This window comes from Octodon degus, unplaced genomic scaffold, assembly GCF_000260255.1.
Source record: "Octodon degus isolate 3935 unplaced genomic scaffold, OctDeg1.0 scaffold00046, whole genome shotgun sequence".
NCBI lineage: Eukaryota > Metazoa > Chordata > Mammalia > Rodentia > Octodontidae > Octodon > Octodon degus.
This window is the reverse complement of record NW_004524622.1, coordinates 11390728-11413324: the sequence shown is the minus strand read 5'-3', so window position 1 is coordinate 11413324 and position 22597 is coordinate 11390728.

The window sequence follows — 22597 nt, the reverse complement described above, 5'->3', positions numbered from 1 at the left end:
GATGCTATTTTTCAGAAGTTGCCTTTAAAACATCACTCACACTGTCATAACAGACCTAAGCTTTATAGCCCTGAAGCTATTATTTGGAATCATTGAAGCCAACACTAAGTAAAACGCCCACCATAAAAGACTAAAATAGACTATTTTTAGAAAAAATATATTTGAATTTGTATTACTGATTCATTTTGATAAATTGCACTAAACTAATTTGAATTTAAAACAAACTAGGGCTGTCTACAACTAGAGTTTGTCCCTGATATGTTCAGGAATTTTTGTTTCTATTCTTTAGGGAATGATTTGCTTTTGTTTTACCCACACAGGTCCAGAAAATGCTTATCCATTTGCATTTGTATGTGAATATGTCTCTGCTCTGAGGCATTTTCTTCCCCCAGCACTGAAACAAGCATAGCAAAGCATTGACCTTTAATCTTGTAACTGTATTCCTACTGCTCAACACAGTCTGATAATTTCTGTGTCAGCTCGGTTTTGTCAGTCAGCATAATGGTCAGTTATTAAATAATAATTGATCACCAAATGGCCTCATGCTGTTACCTTTGCAGCCCTGCATACTATCTAGTTATTTTAATCAATTAAGTGACTATATCAGATTAATCAGTTACTGTTTGATCAGGAACAGTGACTCACCCAAGGCAGAGTCTTAAAGGGAAAGGTTGTTCACTTAATATGTGCAATATTTATCTAAGTAAAACAAAATATTTGTAAATTTAATATCAACTACCAGAATTATTTTATATTTCTCATCAAGTAAGAAAGGTGCCTGCCCTAAAGCCACTGAAAGATGACTAACATACCATAGACAATTTATTTATCCAGCAAACATTAAGGACCAAAGAAGTTATTTTGTGCTGTATGCTGAGGACTCAGTAACGTAATATTCAAACTTTATGTCCAAAATGACAAAGTATGCTGCTGACATGCTTGCAGAGATGTAAGGAAATAATTTTGGGAGAGTATGGTGAGTGCAAACAATGCAAGTGAGAGAAGAAGTAAATTAAAGTAATACACACAGAGAGAAGTCAAAATTGGGTAGATTTTTGAAAGATAAGTAATCATTCTTGGATTAGACCAAAAGGAGCACTTTAATCAAGTTAGGACGAGGAGGACACAAGATAACATGACATGTACTTTTCTTATCTCTTGGTTGAAAGAAAACTAAAACCAGAAAAATTTAACTGTAGAAAAGAGGATGTAATTGGCAGTATTTATAGACAGAGTAATAGCCGCCTGGTGTCACCGCCATCATTCCTTCAGCTTGTGAATGTTATACTACAGGGCATAGGAAAATCAAGGTTGCATATGGATCTAGAGTGCCAAAGAGATGAACTTAGGCATATCTTGGATGGCAGAGTGAATTCAATTAAGTTAGAAAAATCCTTGCATGGAGAGGATGGGATGGGGCAGAGAGAGAGAGAGAGAGAGAGAGAGAGAGAGAGAGAGAGAGAGAGAGAGAGAGAGAGAGAGAAATGAGAAAGATATCAGGCAGAGCCAGCTTTGAAGATATAAAGGAGCCATGAGCCAGAGAATGTGAGCAGTCTCTCTCCCAGAAAGCTGGGAGAGATGGGAGGAAGTCTTGTTTAACTCTCTATAAAGGCTCTAGAGAGAAGAATACAGCCGTGCTGGTACCACTGATGCCTACTTTGGGATTATGACCTCTAAACACGTAAGATAATTAGTTTTTTAAGCACTAAATTTGTGATTATTTGTATCAGCAGCAATGGGAAACTAATGCAGATATTTACTGAGCTTGTTAACATAATGTAGTAAAGAACTGAGCAGTCAAGTCTCAAGATGGATAAGTCTGCCTAAAGCCAGATCCCGGCACTAGACGTTCTGGCTTCATTCTCATGGGCAGCTTTCACCATGGTGCAGGAGATCTTACTTCCAGCTGCTTCAAGCTCATAAAATTATAAATTTTTAATCAGAGATAAAATAGATTTCTCCATGTTGTTTCCAATTTAAGTACTATAGAGAAATTCTGCTTTATGTATTTCAATTTAAATGTCTCATCTTTGAACAAAATTAAGGGGCTCACACACTAACAATTAGCCCAGCCCTAGCCATATGTGCATCAGCTTTACCAAATGAAGGAGGATAATAATGTGAGAGAGAGTGAAGAGCAGCAAGTTATCCACAGCAGCTTGGTAAATAGACTGAATGGTTTATTATAAGACCATAAAGTCAGTTTTCAACTCAACCCAAACTCATACAGATAATTAAACTGTTCCTAGATATCCAGCTTTTCAAAATACTTATGGTCTTACATATTTATGAACATACATACATTTGTATCAAAAATGTAGATATCATAATAGATAAATTGAATTTACATTGGTTCTGCCATGTTGTTTTCATGATAAGAAAGTCAAGAATTGATTACTTATGACAAAGGACAATTTAGAGACACTTAAGTTTGAAAGAAATTACCAACATTGGTAGTTCTTGGGCAAGACTCAATGTAGGCATCAGAAAAGATTGTTTAAGAAGGATTGGAAAGTGATGGAATGTGGCTTGTATTTTAGTCAGGAAATCTGAATCTAAGTTTCAGATACATTATTTTTAAATTGTAAATCTTTCTTCTGGTCATTGAACACTGTAAGTTTCATTTTCTTTATTTAGAATCTGTATAATAATCATAAACCCCACTTCATGTAAAATCTGATGTTATTGTGAGCAAATACTTCATTTGGAAACCTCAGTCATGTGGAAAATAAACTGGCATTGGGATGAGAGTAGATGTGTGAGCAAAGGAGAAAGGCAAGAGCTGTAGGGTACATGCTAATAAAGTTAAAATAAAAAAGTAGGACTTCTATCTAGAACATGCACATTTTTTGAAAAATTAGGTCCTCAAAACTCAAAGACTAGACCCAAAGTGGGCATCTGAGATGAATATACACTCTTACATGAAGAAATTCAAATGGCAATAAATATATGAAAAAATATTCATATCATTGATCATTTAAGAAATACAAATTAAAACAGCACTGAGATTCCATTTTACCTCAGAAAGAATGGCTATTACTGTGAAGTCAACCAATAACAAATGCCGGAGGGCCTGCTGGGATAACGAACCCTTTTCCACTGTTGGTGGGAGTGTGGACTAGTAGCATCACTATGTAAATCAGTGTGGAAGTTCTCAAAAAGCTAGAAATATAAGTTCCACTGAGACTGGGCACATGCCTGTAATCCCAGATCTGGGGAGGCTGAAAATAGGAAGATTACTGTGAGTCCAAGCTGCATAGTGAGACACTGTACCAAATACATAAAAAAGATGTCCCATTCAACCCCTTCTGGATATTTTTCCAAAAGAGCTGTAAACATCATAGCACAGAAATACATGTATAACTATGTTTATAGCAGTGCAATTTGCCATAGATAAATCTTGGAAAAAACCCATCATCTGAGAAGTGGATAAAAAAAGATGTGGCATTTTTATATAATGGAGTATTACTCAGTCATAAAAATGATAACCTTGAGGCTTTCATAGATAAATATATGCAACTAGAGTTCATACTTATGAATGAAATAAATCAGACCTAGTCTAAGATCTTGAAAGAGTAAATACAATCCAAAAGGTATAATAGATACTGTGAAACCGAAAAAAACTCTTCAAAGGAAAGGAATGGCTAGGATGAAGGAAAAGAAAAAGATGAAGGAAATACATGCATATATATATATATATATATATATATATATATATATATATATATATATATATACTTGGATAATTGTACTGCTGATTTCTACTGATATATTGAAAGGAACAGTTAATGCTTGTATTTTGTCTTTTTAATTTTTTTGACCAATTTTGCATGCTGATATCTGGCCTTCTGAACAACTAATTTGAAGATAACAATATGCAACATAACAACCATTGTTGAATTGCTATCATCTTGTTTAGTGAAATCCTGCATCATTTCTAATGATTTTTTGCTACATTTTATTCTTATTAAAAAATAGAAAATAAATGGGGTTTGTGATGAGATAAACTTGATTCAGGGGCATTTAAATTAGGTAGTGCTGTTTATATTTCTCCATAAAGAGACTTGATGAGTTGCTGAGGAATCTGGGTGTGCATACAGCATGCAGGTGGAGAAGGAGAAAGGAAAGGAGGAAGAGGAGAAGGAGGAGAGACATTCACTCAGAGAGAGAGAGAGACAGAGACAGAGAGAGAGACAGAGACAGAGAGACAGAGGGAGAGACAGAGACAGAGACACAGAGAGAGAGACAGAGACAGAGAGAGAGAAACAGAGAGAGAGACAGAGGGAGAGAAAAACAGAGAGAGAGACTGAGAGACAGAGAATGACAGTGAATGACAGAGACAGAGAATTTCATTTCTAGCTTGCTTTCTTTCTTTCTTTCTTTCTTTCTTTCTTTCTTTCTTTCTTTCTTTCTTTCTTTTCTTTTCTTTCAACTTTCTGCAAGGCTTTATTCCAGAGGGGCTCAGTCCTTCTTGGCAGCTGCCTCATGGCGGCCAGCACGTTGCTCATCTCCTCACACTTCCTCTTGCCTTAGTTGTGCGTCCCCACCCCTTTCTTGATGAACTCCAGGGCTCAATTGTTCTTGGCAACCTTGAGCAGGTCCATGGCACGCAGCTCATAAGGGGCAAAGCAGCACACCTCCACAATCATGTCCTGCATGAAATTGGGGTGTTTGATGAGGTGTCCGCAACTGTGGCTGTGCCTTGGTTTACTCACATTGTTAGTCTTCTTCTGGCCCTTGTTGAGACCCATAGGCATGGGATAGCACAGGGCCTTGGCTATTGTTCTTTGATAGTGGCTGTTGCAGAAGGACCAGTGCCATGGGGAACCATGGAAAATCTCATTTTTCTAGTTTTCTTTTCTAATATTTTGACAGTTGAAGAATGCTTACTTCTCTTTCTCCTATGATACCGGAAGAAGATCTGGTTTGGTTGTTGGAAACCTCTCACTCTTATTTCCCTTTGCCTCTCAGTCCATTGAGACCCTTTGGAACATCTTGCTTCAATATACTTCTAGGTTATATTTCAGCTCCTCTCTGGCCACCCTGAAAGGAGGTGCAGCCAGGTTGTCAGCTGTTGCTCTTGTCACACCAGATGCTGCTGCTACCTTTATGAAGAATCAACAGAAGAAACTGCTTTCAACATGGCAGAGATAGGGGTGGTCCAGGACCATCCTTGATATCTCCAAATTCTAATAGCCAGTGATGAACACAGACAGTCCTTCTGGAGATTCCCTGATTTTTAGCTTCATATCTTTTTTTAGAGACATGGCAACTGTTGGTCAAATTTCTAGGTTTTCTGATATTCTCCCAAATTGCAACCATAATAGCTGTAGTTTTTCTATATACCCTGAACCCAGTATGAGAGGTATCTATTGTGACTATAGTGTACTTGAATTTGAACCTAACTGTAGAGTTGAATTTTGTTCAGTGAGCAAGCTGTAATCAGAATATTTGAATTGGAGCTAATCCTCTACCTGCAGCTCCACATCAGCAGCAGGCCTCTCACATGTCTTAGTTTGTTCTAGGAGTGTTCTCTTACACACTGAAATCTCCTTCCCCATTGCCTAAACACAGGTCCTATTAAAATAATGCCTCACTCAAGTCCACCTACAAGTCCACTTATGCTTTGTTTTCCAGGTGGTATGTACTGCGAGGGACACTCAAATATACTTGGAATTATCCTGAGTAGTGTGGATGGAGTGGCTTCATTAAAAGGAACTATAAACTTCAAGAGTTGTTACTCATGAAGAACTCCATAGAAAAACAGATGATGAGGGTTAGTAATAGAGACCAGCAAGCCATGGAGTCAAACAACAGCATCTGGTACTAACTGGTGCTAATCGGTGATTACAAATCTAACACTAAGACCTATGAGCTTTGGTACCCAAGGCCCAGGGCCTTTAGCAGAATGGTACTTTTCAAATTCATGATTTCTGTCTGAATAAAGCAAAGGAGCTTTCAGTGCACTGGGGACATTATTCTCTATCTCAGGTTTTTCAAGCATGTCAATCTTAATCCTGACATTCACTGAGTGCTTCCTTGAAGAAAATAAGAAAATGATTTACAAGAACATAATGAACCTCAACCTAGACTGCCTTTCCTATAGCCCTAAATGTAAATTTTCTCCAAAATTTTATAACTGAAGCATTACTAATTTTGATCCTTTAGGGCAACTAGAACCACACTAGCTCAAGAATGTATTATATTGTTTATTTAATTGATTCAGTATTCATTCATACAATGAAGTACCATATTATTGTGAGAAGATGTTCCAGCTCACCTGTATTAATTTCCTATAACTTAATGCAGCAGCAATTTATCATTGCAAAGTTCTAGAAGCCAGAGATTTGAGATGAAGATGGTGACAGAACTATGCTCTCCCTAATACCTATGCCTGTGCCTAGCTTCTAGTGTTGCAGCAAACTTTGGAGTGCCAGCTGCCATTTGGTTCATATTTTTTTTACCAATTTCAGATTTCCCTTGGTCAAATAGAGTTGATTAAAATATATAATTAAATTATGCACTTCCTGAAAGCATTTAACCCAAAGTAAAGTCTTATGTCATTAAACTTCCCCTAAAATACATACTTCAATCTCAACTGTAAATTGTGATTCCTTTTTTTTTCTGAGATTTTCTGTGGTTCAGTGGTGTACATTTTGTCTGACTTGAACAAGAAATAATCTCAACTTGTTTCACTATGAGTGTGTTTCTAATGGTATTTGATTGGAGAGCTTTGGAAGGCAATTTAATAATGTATGTGTGCTAAATTTTGATAACTGACTTAAGAAAAATGTGTCACATGTGGAATATATCAAGTTATCAAGTGATTGCACTGGAGAATATGCATCAGATAGAAAAATTCAGGAGGTGTAATCAATGTTATATTTATAATACTGTTAATTGTTGTGCAAGTAGGAGATTAAAGTACAGACATATATATTTTATTTTACAAGTAAAATTAAACCAAAGCTTTGGGAAAACTGTTTGGCATAAGATCTATCATCTCTCTTTTAAATGCATGTGTTGTAAAAACATCTTTTAATGAACAAGAGCTTAGAAAATATTATACTTATGAAGATAAGATCTGTTCAAGTTCCATACTCAGTTGTGAAATCCCACCATCTGGCAGCTACTGTTACTTATGGATCTCCATGGTATCACAGCTAGAAATTTATCCCACCATGTCAGGTTGAGAGGTCTGAAGTCTTTGAGGAAATATAATGTGAGTCTCTCTGTGCCCTGGACCATCGAAAACATTCTTCTATTTGTGCTGAATTCCTAGAATCTTAATTATTATGATGTGGACTTATTTTGATCATGACTAAGTGGTGTTCTGTATGTCTCATTTACTGTATGTCAAACTGTTTTCTATGCTTGGGAAATGTTCTGCTATCACTTCTTTCTACATGTTTCCTATGACCTTTGGAATGACTCATACATTTTCTTTGACTCCAGCCAGTCTTATGTTGTTCCTCTTTGCATCATCTTGTAATTACTGAACCATTTTTTCATAGTTCCTTACTATTTTTAAGAAATGTTTCTTTTCATATTTGGTAACTGTGATCCTGTCTTTAAGTCTGATATTCTATATTCATTTTCTTTCACTTGATTTTACAAAATTACAACAGAAATTTTAATTTCCTAGATATCTGTTTGAATCTGTGTCATGGATCAATTTATTTTCTATGATGGACATTCATGTTTTCCATTATTTTTCTATGCCCCTCTATTTTTAATGTATGTGCACTCTAGATTTGCTGAGCAATTCCTTTATTATGGTCATGATACCTTTTTTAAAAATTTGTGACATTATTTGTATTTTGATATCTATATGCTATAGGCATCATGATATATTTTTTATTTATTCTATTGTGATTTCAGTAAATTCAGGCAGACAACTTCCGATTTTTTGTATCTTGCTGTCCTTCTGATTTGTCTTTTTGAGATTGTCTGAGATTGCATTTTGCATGTGCACTCATATACTTAACAGTAGTTTGTAATAGCTAACAACAATCCAAATGGGTTGGAAACAACTCAAATGCCCACCAACCAATGAATGGATAAAAAAATCTGAATTTTATTTTATACAGTGTTGTACCAGTTAAGCACAAAGAAGTATACAGTTGAGACATTTGTAACTAAATGAATGAAATTCTTACATGAAATAAATCAGACACATAAGTGTAAATATTGCATTATTTGTATATATGAGAAGCTGAAAATGTAGATAAGAACCAGGATGCACAATAGATTTTGTAAAATAAGAATTAATGGCTGAAGAGGAAAGGGGAATGTGGGAGGAGAGAAAGAAGAGAAATGAGAAAAATGGGAAAAAAGATACAATGGAAACAAAGCTTTGTAAATAAGGAGAGGAGTATGGGTTTAAAGAGAGCAGAAAGTAAAAGGAAAAAATAACTGACATGTACCACATACAGACAGAAATTCCTTATGATAAATGTGATCATTACCTAAATTGTACCAATAAAGTTAATTTTCAATGAAAAGCGTTCATTAGTTTGGTTCTGTGTATGAGAGTTGTCAGTGCTTAAGTCCTCTTTTCACAGCCATAGTTATTCCACCAGCATGCTGGCAACACCAAGAATACTACATTTTAAATGATTGAGGCATCTCACCAAGTAGACTGAGAACAGCTTTCCAATTCTTCCTACAGATTGTTGCCTATCAAGGGCAGGCAAGTCCATCTAATGGTACCTTTGGTTACCATTATCTATTGCATTCATTGTTCGTTAATATCTGGATAGTGATTAAATTCTCACCAAGTCTGGGAAAGAAGATACCTCTGTATCTCTATGACAGAAAGTTTTGCGATGGATAGTACTGAGATTGTCAAAGCCCTCTCTCAAATGTGAAAAGAAGAAAAAAAATTAAGTCCTAAACCAAATGTCCAGGGTCACCTAGCATTGAATGTGTGTAATATCCTGAACTACAGCTGTTTTCATTCAGAGGGACTGCTTACTTGGAAATATTTTTCTTTAATTTACACAAGAGCTTGAGTTCTATTATGAAGTTCATTTTGCTATTTCAGAAAAAAATATATTTCACCACGTCCCAGATTTTTATGCTAAATTAGGTTTATTCTTGTCAAATTTCATGAAAACATTATCTTTGTCTTGAAATAGCAATACGATTTTATAGTCAAAGAAACATTATTTAAAAAAATCTGTCCAGGTAAAATAGTCCTATTGAAAATTAATATTCCTTTAATTCCTAGTTGCTTTCTACAGTAAAACCATTATTTTTGTAGTGTACTTTTTTTCTTTAATGTATTTAGTACAAGGTCTACAGGGTCTCACTACACAGATTAGACTCATACTGATCCTCCTGTTTTTCAATGTCCCAAGTGTTAGGCTTACAGGCTTGCACCACCATGTCCAGTCTCAATTGCTGTCTCAGCACATCCTGGGGGTGAGGCTGGCATAGCAGGCCAAGGATTGAACCCCCGGCCCCTGCATCTGCCTAAGCAGGTACTTTAATCTGCTGAGCTATCTGGCAAGTCCTGTAGTGTAATTTGTAATGCAAATGATACTTTCATTACAAAGAGGACAGTAATTATTTTGTAGCACAAAAGATAACAGTAACACTTATTTTAAATTCTGGCAAACAGTCTGACACTGATGACCTTCTAACTCTTACCTCATTCTCAGATGCAAATTTTAGGATTGATACTATTGGCTTTTATCTCAGTGCTTGAAGGGAAAATTTTAGGTAGGTTTCTCTTCCTTTCCTATGTGTCACCTTAGTCAATTGCAAAATAACTCACATGTATCTCCCCAAGTTGTGCTGGTATTAGGAAAGGAGAAGCGTTCTACCACAATCAATGAAGACTTATCTGTTTAAAACTGTTTCTTAACATTGTAACAGAATGAATATGAGATCTCAGAGTACTGTACGCCAGTTTTCTCCAGATAAAGAAAAAACTGAGAACATAATATAATGTCCTAAGGCACCAGTTGTTAAGAATGGGTGGTGTGAAAGGCAAGCATAAGAACCATAGATAAAGATGGATTTTTAAAATGAACTTATTGAAATAACTTTGCCTCTTGACATGTTCTTCTCTGATTACTATTATTGATATAGTACCTACAAATGATGTAAGGGAAATATTGTAACTCCAAACCTATTATGTTTCAGATATGCCAAGTTGGTGTTTTTCCAAAATCAAAGAATAAATTCTAAGAAAGAATAGAGGTGAAATTAGGAAATATTCGAGAGGGAGAGATATAGCTCTGAGACACAAGAGGGGTCTTGAGTGGGTTGCCAATGAGCACACTTCACAAAGGAAGATTTATAGAGCAAAATCACAAGGTAAGTACAATGTGAGTTAAAGACATGATCAACCAATAAGATTGTAAGTATCACCACTTAGGTAATATTGATCCAGTGGGGGAGCAAGTCACAAAGAGGGGTACAAGGAAAGAATGAAGAACTTTTCAGAAAGAGATGATTCCAAGGGTCTTGATCAACACTGTGGTGACTGATGTCTGTTTCGACTGTACTAAGCATTACCATTTATCCTGTCCCTTGAGGAAGCATGTAGGTCTGGTTATACTATCTTTATCTTGAGGCTTGGTCTCCAACTGATGAGCCTCTGTTTACATTGAAATGTGTTTTCATCTTTTGTTTAGACTCTTGAGGGCATAGACCTGTATGACTGTTCATAATATTTTTATCTAACAACATAATCACCCGCAGTTTCATAGTTGGCAACCTAGCTCATTCTTGGACCTGTGCATTCTATGGATTTGGAAAAATATTTGATGGCATTTACATATCAGTACAGTACATGGCATTTTCAGTGCCCTAAAATCTTGAATGCTCTGCATTATCATTGTTATGCCGCCCCAACCCCACGTCATTTGAGAACATTTTGAACTATTTTAGATTTGTAAAAAATTCCTGAAAACTCAGACACATATTTTGTCCCAGCAGTCAATGATTTCATTATTTCAAAATGAGATTTCAGTCTTTGTGAAATCCAATTGTAAAGATAGAAAAACACATTTCTCTGATGCCTGCAATTTACTCTGTGTTCATGGAGAATGATTGTTTGTATCTATTCTTTTCAATCAGACATGATGCAGAGAAAAGCTAATAGGATATACCAAAACTGCTTTTCTTCTGTATACATACTTCAGGACAAACTGAACTTTTGGTACTGTGACAAAAAATATTGATAAGAAGTTTGATCACGCACGATCCCACGTGCTTGAACTGAGAGCTACATAAATGCAAACTCCTTAAAGTAAAGAATTTTCAGCCATTTCCCTCTACCTGTTATGCTATGTTTTATAGCTAAAACTTTCTTTATTTGAAATAAATTGTAATTTGCTCTCTGTCATCTTAAGAATTAGAACTGAAGTGCCTCTTTATTTTATTTTATTATTATTTTTGAATGTATTTGGTTGTTGCAGGGTCTCATTATGCAGCTCAGGCTGATAGTGATCCTCCTGCTTTCAGCCTTCCCAGCACTGGGATTAAAATCATGCACCGCCTTGCCTGAGCTCTGGCCAGCTCAGCCCATGTGGGGCTGGCTCACCACGTGGCACCGATTCCTGCACTTGCCTAAGCTTGCCCAAGCAGGCACTTTAGTCTGCTGAACTGTCTCGCAGGCCCTGAAGTGACTCTTTATTAAAACATTATCAATAAGGAATTTTTGTCTCAAGGCAAGATTTTCAGTGAACAGAATAATAGAAATAGTACTTTTATACTTCTAAAAGCATGTTGATTTCAGTTTTCATGACTTTTTTGACACTTTATTGTTTGACTGGCACAGCATTACATTATCTTTAGAATAAAGCATTTGGTGACATAGATAAGCCCAAATAAATAAAACCTTGGTTGAAAATTCACTGGACTAATCAAGGAGGGTATTTAATATTTATCCTTTTATTTATAAGGTATGTGATCATTGAAAACTTACTTAAATTTCTAGATCCTCGTTTTCATTTTCTAAAAAAAAAGGTTAGTAATTTTGCAAAGTAGCATCATTAGCAGAATCACAGAAAATGTATATAGTGTTAGTAAAAAACTTGATATAATTGCTAACTACAATTCTATTTATCTGAAAGCATTGGTAAATGTTTGTTAGGTATCTTCTAAGGTAGGTGGCCTCTAGTAATGTTCACACACCAGTTTTAAAGCCTTTGCTGCCTTGGTTTTGATGAGTAGAAAATTCCAAAATGTGTCCTCTTCAGTTACTTGTCATGGAGATAACTATGGGAAAGGTCTACATAAGACTGAACACAGCCTTCTAACACTGGATGAATGAGCTCAAGCCACACAAAGTGCCTCTTCTTACATGAGTATTCAGATGTGACTTCAGTTCCATTGATAACTGTTCACAGATATCTGAAAAACAGAGCTGTAAGATAAATTTCATTGTTAATATTCTCAATTTTAATGTAATTTGTTGCATGGAAATCATTTCATAAGCTCACATAATAAGCTCATATATTTCAGATGTATATTGGTATAGGAGGTGATGGAGGAGACTATGAAATACTTTTTAGAGGCTAGGTCATAGGCTGTTGTCTATTTTTTTCTGGCTATGGTCAAAAATCTCAAGGTGGATTCATGGAGCATTAATTAGCTTTACGAAATGTTCTGAGAAATGTAAGCAATATGGTTTCAGTTGGAAAATGATACCATCTCACATTCCTGGAGAATCATAATGAATATGGTACTCTGCAGCTGCTATGAATTCGTGTTTCTAATAGATTAATCACTTTTTCCCCTGTATTTTAGGGAAAAAAATTACGGGGTGTTCAAGGTGTCACTACTAGATCGGACTTGTAGTGATTCTCCTGTTTACAGCCTCCCAAGGGCTGGGATTACAGGAATGTGTCACCATGCCCAGTCTCAATTTCTGTCTTAGCATGCCCCGGGGGCAGGGCCACCATGGCAGGCCCAGAGGTCGAACCCCCGACCCCTGCACTTGCATGCAGGTGCTTTAATCCACTGAGCTACTTGGCCAGTCCAAGATTAATCACTTTAGTCTGAATCATTCTCCCAAATTCCTGTGACAGAAATGCAAACCCCAATGTAACACTGTAAGGCAGTAAGGCTTTGGGGAAGTATATAGGTCACAAGCAAAAGAAGGGCAAAATAATTGTAGAAAGAATTGAAGACAATATGAAAACAGAGCTTTTGCAAATGGAAGGGAAGAAGAGCAGGGAAAACAGAGATGGTAGGAACAGGGAGGGTGAGAGACAAAATAAAAAGAATTAAGATGGATTATGAACATCTACAAATTCATCATGACCCATGTAATCATTATGTACTTCAAATATGTATTTATAAAAATAAAATAATAAAATGAAATAAAAGTTAGTTCAAAAGAATGTTCTTGAAGCACTAGGCTGACACTGCCCTTTACCTTCTAACTTGGAGGATGCAGCAAGAAGGGACTCATCAGTTGGAGACGTTCAGTTGCAGAGTGGACAGTCTCCTCAGCTGTGAAGAATACATTCTTATTCTTTATAAATTTCCCAGTCTCAGGTATTCTGTTTCAGTACAAAATGAAATGCAACAAACTCAAGTTGAGAGTAAGTGTTCCACCATACATGTCTTCAAATCATGGGTTATTCTCACCAGCAAAAAGCTGCAATCTTGCCCTGTTCCTCACAGAAGTCTGAACTTAGCTTATGACTAGTTAATTCCAGCCTGTTTAATCTTGCCTCAGCCCCTAGATCACAGGGCTGCAACCTTTCCCGAGAGCAAATGTTTTGGTGTGAAATAACAAGAACTCAGTGTCATAATCACCAGATGGTAACAGCTAGCAAGTTCTGATCCAACAATACAGAAGAAATTGTTCCTGGGCTTTCTGTTGGCTCCATTTCATCATTTTTATCAAGTTTATTGAAATAATTATTACTTGATCCCAATTATTTTATTTTTTAAGTGGGACTTGCTAACAATGCCTTCTCCTTCACAATCCCCCCCCCCCCCGCACACACACTGTCTCAGTTACTCTTCTCTCATTGCTGGGACAAATACCTGACGCCTAAAATGAAGAAAAAGTTTATTTAGCTCACAGTTACTGGAGGTTTCAGTCCATACTTGGCTGGCTCCAAGGCAGAGCAGCACATGGCAGAGGACAGCAGTTCATGGCAGCAGAAGGCTGCAAAGCAACAAGAGCACGAGGGAGAAGTAGCAGGAACAATGGCCAAGAGAGAGGAAGTCTGTCTCCCTTATGTTGCATTCGGGCTTTCTGCCCCAGGCTGTGTGCTGTACGCATACGCATAATCCCAGCAGCACTCACGCCTATAATCCCAATGGACCATGAGTTAATCACAAACTCTAGAAGTCTGTGCTATGACTTACATGAGGCTTTGGGGGAACAACTAGACACAAACACACACACACACAGAGTTTTTTTTCTCATTTAAAATTTCTGGATAAGTACAATTTTAGCTCTCGATGGAGGTTTTTCTCTCACTATGACTTATGGCATTTCTGCTAAATATTGTATAATATTTTTGCAACATATTGAAAAAAATCTTTGGAAATGTTTGCATTTCTCTTTAGTACCATTTTCAGCAGCATATGGAAGTTACTATGACAACTACCTTTAAAATTAAAAACTGAAATTAAAAGTTTTGCATAATTGAGAGAACCGTCTGATGCAAAATTTAAAATGGTAATATTTTAACATAAGCCATGTTTAAATATATACATTTCTTTTATTTGGACATGATTTTAGAAATAATTATTGGAAATGTTGTGCTCCTAACTTTTCTAACTGTGTCACTTTATATAAATATTTCTGTCACAAATTTTTCATAAGTAAATCCCCATGTTGTACATTTTATGAAGTGTGGTTGGTTTACAAATTCTCTAAGTACTGTCAACAGCAGCAACAGCAGTTATGGAGTGCTTGTGTGCTGTGCACTCCAGCAGCTATTTTATGTCTATAGACTCAATATGTGTAGGATTTTGTAGAGCTGCTGTAGGAAATTTAATTCTATAATTGTGCATCCATAATTGTGTCATTTTATTCACAGTTAATTTTTCTTTTCATGACAGTTCTACAAAGTAGTTGTGACAGCCCCTATTTTACACATAAAGAAATTGATGGTCATAATATCATTTACGTGATAAAGCTAGAGAAAGGCAGAGCCAGCATTCCAACCTAGGTTTGCCTTACTCCAAAGTTGTGTTCTTAATAATCATATTATTTTAAAATGGTTTTGTAGGCTATATTTTTTAATTTTTTCCATCTCCCAAAATTCAGAAACAGGAGCTCTTGGCCTGATGATATGGCAGGAGCAGTGAGGGAGAGATCCTGGAGAGCAACACAGAACTTCTTTTCACATCTCTCAATTGTCCAAGTCTTACCTTCTTCCTGGCTTACTAATAACAAAGAACACATGTCCAGTGAATACAGGTTGATGATAGGTTCAGATATGCAGGAAATTGCATAGACCAAAAGAAACTGACATGGCCAGAGAAACCAAGAGAAATGGATATGGCAAGAGAGACTCCATTTTTCACTTACCTCCATTTTGGAAGTCACTTAAACTTCAAGTGAACTCACTCATCACCCTATTACCTCTTAGTTAACCATAAAATCCACAAAAGAGAACAAATCACTAATCTAAGGAATAAACAGTAAAAACAATTGTTAGTAAGCTAAAATTTAACCATACTAACAAACCCCTTGGGAATGTAAACTTTGTGACATTTTTGTGAAATTCCAAAATGAGGTAATGTGGTTACTATGGTGACTTGTAAATGTATAACAAATCAGTATAAAGTCCTCTAGTCATAGACATTCCCTTATTTTCCATCATATTGTTGTCCAGCTGGCAATAAAAGCCTTGTTTCTTCCCATTATTAGTCTCCTGTGAGTGTTTATCTTGCTGAATTTTGCTGCAACAAAATGGAGATTTGTTTCCACACCTAACTAGAGCCGTACTGTGTAGCATGGCAGCCAGTAACTACATATGACTTGAGCACTTGAATATAGCAAGTCCAAAGTTATACACTGTGCATGTAAAATATTCACTTCATTAAGACTTAACATGGACAAATTGTCAAATCTGAACAATATTACATGTTGAAATAGGTTAAATAAAATATTGCTAAGAGGCCAGGGAGATGGCTCAGTGGAATGAGCACTTCCCTGGCAAGTGCAAGGGCCTGAGTTCAATCCCCGGTTCTGCCAAAAAAATTGCTAAATGTAATTTCTCCTACTTTTAGTACTTAATTTAATATAGTTACTACAAAATTTAATCTTACAAATGGCACCTACATTTGTGAGTGAGAAGCCTATTCACTGGAAACCTCAGAAGTTTGACAAAGCCAGGAACATAGATTATCAAGGAGAAACTGCAAGAAGGGAGAAAGCCAGCCTAAGAGAGAAGCTATGGAAGCTACCACTGAAAGTGCTGAAGAGGCAGAGCTGCATGGAGTTCACAGTTTGCCACAGATTGCTTCAAATGTTCCACATGGAACTATAGAATTAAATGTTTGCCCTTTGGGATTTTGGACTTGTATTGGTCTCAATGCTTTGTATTCCCGTGTTTGCAACTTTTGGAATGGTAATGTTTATCTTGTGCCTTTGAATTTTGGAAGTATTTAGCTTTTCATTTGTATAGGGACTCCTAGGTAAGAGTTTGCCTTAGATCTTGAAAGAGACTTGGGACTTGTACTTTTCATCAATGCTGAAACTATTGGGACTTTGGCACCTTTAGAGATGGACTAAAATGTCTTTTTCACAAAGTGATGTGCAGGCGTCTATGGGGGACCAGGGACAGAGTGTTATGGTTTGTGTCTAGTTGTCCCCCCAAAGCTTCATGCAGTCATGGGACAGACTTCTACAATTTGTGATTAACTCATCCACTGGGATTACGGGTGTGAGTACTACACCTAGCCGGGGTGGATAACCTCTCAGTAGTCATTGTTACTACTACTCCTTCCATTTTACTCTTTCTCTCATGCTGTGTTCTACCACAATAAACTGCTGCCCTGTGCCATGTTCCAGTCTGCCTTGGATCCAGCTGAGTATGGACTGAAACCTCCAGTACCTGGGAGCTAAATAAGCCTTTTCTTCTTTCATTTTGGGTGTCAGGGATTCTGTCCCAGCAATCAGAAAAGATAGTTGAGATAATGTCCAATCTATTTTACTTGAGTGTGGTCTCAATGTGCATCTATGTAGCAATAAATGTTTCCTTGTTTATCCTCCTTTAAGGCAGAGAGCTGCTCTGTTTTCCAAAAACAGTATCTTCTTTATCCATTCATCTGTTTGTGAGCATTTGAGTTATTTCCTAAATTTAGCTATTACAAACTGTGCTGCTATAAACATGGATGTGCATATTCCACTGTTGTACGACATGTATAATTCCCTTGAGAAGACACCAACACAGGAGAAGGTTCAAATGAAATCTCTAGTTTTAGTTTTTAGAAATCTCCATACAGATTTCCACAGTGGTAGTGCCAGTCTGCCTTCTCACCAATAACGAAGAAAGGCTTTCTTCACCAGCCCCCTGCCATCATTTGTTATTGGTTGATGTCTTGATACTACCTGTTACTTCTGGAGTGAGATGGAATCTAATCATTGTTTTAATTTGAATCTCTTGAATGACCAGTGATGTTGAATATTATTTCATGTATTTGATATTTGTACTTTTTCATCTAACAAATGTTTATTACTTTCAGATGTCCAAATTTAGATTGGGTATTTATGCTTGAAGTTCTCACTTTTTATTTATTTTCTTATATGTTCTAGATATTATTCCTTTGTCTGAGGAGATTTTTTTCTTACTCTGTGGGATTTTTTTCACTCTGTTACTGATTTCTTCCCTGTACAAATGTTTTAATAAGATGAGATCCCAGTTGTTGATTTTTTTGTAGTATTTCCCATACTATGGGGACTTTGTTCATGAAATCTTTACCTACAACTTTGTCTTCAAAAGTTGCATCTATTTTGTCTTCTAGCAGAATTTGTTTGAGTTTTATTATTTAGATCTTTGATCCATTTTGATTTTTTTAATATATGGTGAAAGGTATGGGTCTGGATTTAACCTTTAACATGTGGAAAGCCAGTTTTTCCCAGCACCATTTAGTAAAGAAACTTTCTTTCTTCCAGGGAATGCATTTGGTCCCTTTGTCAAAGATAAGGTTGTTGAGTGTATTTCAAGCTCTTTTTTTGTGTCTTTTAATTCCAATATCAGGATGTTCTTAATTACGGTAGCTTTGTAGTATAATATGAAGTCAAGGATTATGACATTCCCTTCTTTGCCTTTGTGGCTCAAAATTTCATTTGTGATTCTAAGTCTCTTCAGGTTCCATACGAATTTTAGGAATATTTTCTCTGGTTCTATGATATATGATATGGGTATTTTGACACATTAGATCTTTTCAAACTTTCTTGCAGAATTCCACCATGCATCCATCAGGGCCTGGTTTTTCTCTACTGATAAGCTTCTTATTATATTTTCAATTCCATTGACTGATATTGACTTATATTTTTCATAATTTTCTGATTCAACTTTGGTAATTTGTATGTATTTAGGAATCTCTTCACTTCTTCTGTGTTTTTCACCCTATTAGAGTAAAGGTTCTTCAAGTTTGTGGGGAAAATCTGGATTTCCACAAGGTCCATTGTTATTTTTGTTCCTCAATGCATGAATTTGAGTCTCTTGTTTTCTTTTTGATAATTTTGGTTGTTTATCACATTTATTTAGTCTTTCAAACAACCAATTCTGAGTCTATTGCCTTAATTTCTGCTCTGACCTTTATAATTTCCTTCCTCATACAGTATTTATGCTTGAATTACTTTTGTTTTCTAGAAGTCCAATGCTCAATATTAACTTTACTTGAGTTTGTTCTGCTTTTCTAAGAACTCATAAATTTCTCTTTTGGTACTCTTCTCACCCTGTCCAATGTTACAATGTGTTGTATTGCCATTGTGATTTATTTGTAGGTAGTTTAATTGCTGCTTTAATTGCATCTATGACCCATTGGTTGTTCAGTAGAGTGTTATTTAATTTCCATGTTTTTATGATTTCTTTTTTTTTTCTTTTCAAAGTTTTATTGATAAACATATAGCAATGAGACAGTTTCAAATCAAATCGAAAGTACAGTTTCAACAAATAATATACTGCATACATTCTTCTCAGTGGTTAATTGCTGTACAAGATGCAGACTTGTGATCCTACTTACAAACACCATTAGAAAAAATCATTCTATTCATTAAGAGAATGCAACTATATATCTATCCCAACCACTTTGAATACACAGATACAAAATGGACATTCATAGTTATACCCCAATTTTTTTTTAAGTTCCGTTGTTGAATATTATAGGTGTGTAAACTCAGCAAAATATTCTAAAAGAGTACAGAAGCCCATAATATCATTGGGTCTTCTGTTTAACTGGTGATTTCTTTTGCCATTGATTTCCCATTTTATTTCACTATAGTCTGATGATGCATGGCATGTTTTAAATACTTTTAGCTTTACTTAGCATGTTCTATGAACTGGTGAACAGTCTATTTTGTAGAATGTCCCAAGTGAAGTTGAGAAGAATGTGCATTCTGATGTAAAATAAAACATTCTGTAGACTTTTGAGAAATCCATTTATCAACAGCCTTGAATCAGTTCTCAGATCCTGAATTTACTGGGTAATCTAGCTAGGTCCACAGTAGGATTAGTGCTGAGTACAGACATCTTGTCCTCCAGATGTGTGGGCTGGTGCCAGAGTCTTCAGCCAGTAACTCTGTATATCTGTCAGTGTCCACCTACGTCTTCACTTGCTTGTCTTGTGTCACTCTCCCAGTACCCCAGAGAGAGACAGCCTGAGGCTCCTCCCAGACCCTCTTCCCAGTTCTTGAGCAGCCTTTTATGTTCCACTTCCACTGGCACACCTCTGTTTTCTTGCACTGCTTGTTGAAGGGCAGTGAGAGGTGGGGTGCAGTGGGCTGACCCTTTTCTCCTGATGCCACTGTTAAGACAGCTAGTCCTACTTGACCTTGTCTGCCACAGGGGGAGACTAACTTCCCACATGTTTTTGTGCTGTGGTGTGAGTTTGCTTAAATTCTCTCAAGACGCCAGTCACAAGGTGGGGATTGCAAGTGAGCACTGTCCCACTCACTAAGTTCACAGTCTCTGCTGCTGCAGTTCCTAACCTTACCAACTCACTGCTAGTGCCACAGAGACAGTGCCAATTTGCTTGATCCAGGTTCAATCTTCTGTACTAGGAGAGCGTGGGAGTGCCACAGCCTTTTAAATCCCTCATGTCTGTGTCCCTCTCTGGGATTGGTCACAGGGCAGGAAGTGTCCTGGACCACCACCACCATGATGGCTAATATTGTTGTAAAAAGGATTTCAGTTAGCCCCTAGGGTGCATGACAAGGAAGCAAACAAACAAACAAAAATAGGATAAAGTAAAGCAAAGAAAAGCTGGAGCCCATTGAAGGGGAGCTGTGGCAGCAAACTTTCCTGCCTGGATGCCACAATCTATGTGTGAATGGAGGCAAAGAGTCAAGGGACTCTTTATACCAAGAGTATTGAATACTTTTTATTCAATATACCAAGTCAATCCTCTTTGGCTTGAGTTAGCCACCCCTTTGCAGTCCATTGTTTCCCTGGAGTTTTTCCAGTATGACAATTATTCCTCATGTAGGCAGCAGTACCACAAGCAGCCAAGAGGGCTGAATCACCACTTTATAAAGACCTAGATCTATATTTTGTTTGCTCTAAAAATCTTTTATTTCAGATTGATTTTGGCATCAGGATGCATGCTCCTCCTCTTTTCATCCCAATGTGTGTTTTTAGTTTATTTTCTCGGAGTGGCCCCAATATAGTTCCTCCTTTATTCACCCAGATCAAAACTCTACCACCCAATTTTTCAATAAATGTATGTCATATGGTCTATGAGTATGAGATCAAGGTAGCTGATAGCGTTGTTGAAGTTCTCTGTGTCTTTGGTGATGGTTTGTAAGTGTACTTATTTTTTAATCTTTCATTTTTGCATCATATCCAAGCCTATATATATTTACTATTTTTTCACATCTTTACTTTTTTTTGCATTTTTAGGGAAGGATGTTCAGGGTCTCACTACTAGATTGAACTCATAGTGATCTGCCTGTTTACAGCCTCCTGAGAACTGAGATTACAGGCAGGCACCACCACACCCAGTCTCTCACACCTTTACTTTTAATGTATTTGTATGTTTATATTTAAAATGCATTACTTAGAAACAGTATTCATCCATACTTTCTTATCTCTTCAACAATATTTGGCTTTTAATTGGGAGTGTTTGGTTAGTTAATGTTTGATGAATTATTGGCGTGGTACTACTTAGGGCTTACTTTATCTAAAAAAATTTTATTTTAATTTTAAAGAATAATTTTGACATATGCTGAAATATCTGTTTATAGTGTTTTTTTTCTGCCTTTTAAAGATGTTGCTTCATTAGCTTCTGGAGTTTTTAATATCAATTATATTAATGGTAATTCTAATTATTGATCCCCAATATGTTTTATGTGTTTTTAATGTGGTCCCAGTAAAACTTTTCTAATAATTTGACTGTAATGAGTCAAGGAGTGGTTTATTCATATTTATTCTGCTGTGCCACTAATTATCAATTATCTTATTTCCTCTTATCTACAAATGTTTCTTTGCATTTTTTTTTCTATATTAGAGGTGGGAAAGCTTTTCTTTCTTATTTTGGGACAAGCTGTTTTCCATGCAGCTTCAAGCAGATCAAAGTGTGGGAGTGGTATAATTCAGAAAGCAGACCAAGTAGTCCAGTGAGTCTCAGCGTGTTTCTTTACGCTTTTTGCTAGCATCATAAAAGAAGGTTTACAACTTATCTGTTGCCTTGCCTTGGGAGGTTTATGTACTTCTCAGCAGTGATCTTCTCCTCTTTTCTGTAGCACTGCACCTTCTTTTAAGTTTCTCTGTCATCACAGTGCTGATCCTCATCATTTGACTTAGCCCTGCACCCACCTGCTGTGAGGTTCTTACCAAGGCACAAACCATGTTCTCTAGCAAGTTTCTTTGCTACCAGAAAGATATATATTCTTGTGGAAGTCACATACTCTCTTCTGAGTTTAAATGTTTGATACTTAGTCATTCAGGCTTTTCAGAGGACTGAATCTTAGCCTTTGGAAGGCTCTTTCCTTTCCTAGTTCCTTTCTTACTCTTTTTTTTTTCCTTAGCTTTAGCAGTTACTCCCTGTATAGCAATTATAGTCCTTTTAGATCTTTTATTTCAGTAGTTAAACATGTTTTTCATATTAACACTTCTTTACATGAACATACAGCATATTTTTATGGTTCTCCCTTTGTTGTTCAGATTATTATAATAATTGTTTTTGTGTGGGTTAGTGTTTCACTGGAGGAAGATGAAGAACAGGGCCTGACAAATCCTCATAACATAATGGTAGCTGGCTACATAGGAAGATGTTTGATTAATTTATATGTTATAGATGCTATGAAAGGGAATTTTAACATGAGTAAGCAATTCAAGTCTTGCTTTCCATCACTTTCTTCAACAACTATATACCTTTCTGATTAGCTGCTTTAGGCTTTCCTGAACATCTACATCTCAGGGCCTGTGTAGATACTTTC